Below are 1,164 nucleotides of genomic sequence, written 5' to 3' on the forward strand. Positions count from 1 at the left end.
GCGGGAGGCAGAGGGGCTGCCCCTGGCCGGACAAGAGTGGACGTGCTACGTGCTCGGGACTGGTACAAACCCCAGCCCAGCTCCACCCACGGTTGCTGCAAAGCTGCTGGAGACCCTCAGCTCACCTTGAATTTGGAGGAACTGGGGGCTTGAATTTCCTTAGTGTTGTGGAGCCTTGAAGCTCCTGGTCTTGGTGTGGTTCCCATTCCCTTTCAAAGGCCCATTTCTCTGCTCCACAGCTCTCTTGAGGCAATTCAGAGAGGCCCAGGGTGGCAGCCTCGACTGAAGCAGGATGTGGTTTTCCCAGCTGCTCTGTCCCTGCTGCTGATCAGCGCCCAGGGAGCACAGTGCCCCGGGACCAGGATCTCCAACCAGCCTTGGGTGCTCGAGGGCAGCTGGATGTGTCCCCATGGGCAGGCGGGGCTGTCCCCTGCTCTGTGCACAGGAGCTCCTGGTGCAGCGAGGCCATGGTCCTACTGGGCAGGAACAGGCTTGGGGTGGTCCCTGGCTCAGCTGAGAGCTCATCAGCCATGCTGGGGAAGGAGCAGGCAGCCCAGAGCGATCTTTGGTGGGCCAGAGGTGCCTGCAGTATGTGGGGGTAGCAGTGGGACAGGAGCTCCAGGGACCATTGGGGGCCACGTATCCATGGAGGGCCTGTGCCTGGGCAGGTGGGGAGCTCAAAGTCCAGGCAGGGTTCAAGGCACAGCCCCATTAGGCTGAGGACATGGAGCTGGTGGGACTGTACCATGGCCTGGGCCCTTCTCCTCCTTGCAGTGCTTGCCCACAGCTCAGGTGCCATGGCCAGACTTGCTGGGCCAGGACAGGGCCTTTGGGCACAGGGGCCTCATCCTCTTCCTTGGGGAGGTCTGTGCCCCTGGGACAGTGACTGAGCCCCATCTTCTCCCCTCTCTCCTCTCCCTCTCCAGGTTCCCTGGTCCAGGCAGCATCACTGACTCAGCCATCCTCGGTGTCAGCCAACGTTGGAGACACGGTCAGGGATCACCTGCTCTGGTAGCAGTGGCAGCTATGGCTGGCATCAGCAGAAGGTCCCTGGCAGTGCCCCTGTTGCTCTGATCTACGATAGCAACAAGAGACCCTCGGGCATCCCTTTCGCGATTCTCCGGATCCTTTTCCGGCTCCTCGGCCACGTTAACCATCACTGGG

The 1,164-nt window shown here is 61.7% G+C and overlaps 1 long non-coding RNA gene across 1 annotated transcript; it reads left to right on the plus strand.

Moving 5' to 3' along the window:
- Positions 1–708: 708 nt before the first annotated feature.
- Positions 709–1,083, plus strand: LOC108446233. The gene is made up of 2 exons (XR_001861370.1): positions 709–792; positions 927–1,083. It is a non-coding gene; the product is annotated as an uncharacterized LOC108446233 (long non-coding RNA).
- The last annotated feature ends 81 nt before the right edge of the window (positions 1,084–1,164 follow it).

This window comes from Corvus brachyrhynchos, unplaced genomic scaffold (genome assembly GCF_000691975.1).
Source record: "Corvus brachyrhynchos isolate BGI_N302 unplaced genomic scaffold, ASM69197v1 scaffold864, whole genome shotgun sequence".
NCBI classification, from domain to species: Eukaryota; Metazoa; Chordata; class Aves; order Passeriformes; family Corvidae; genus Corvus; species Corvus brachyrhynchos.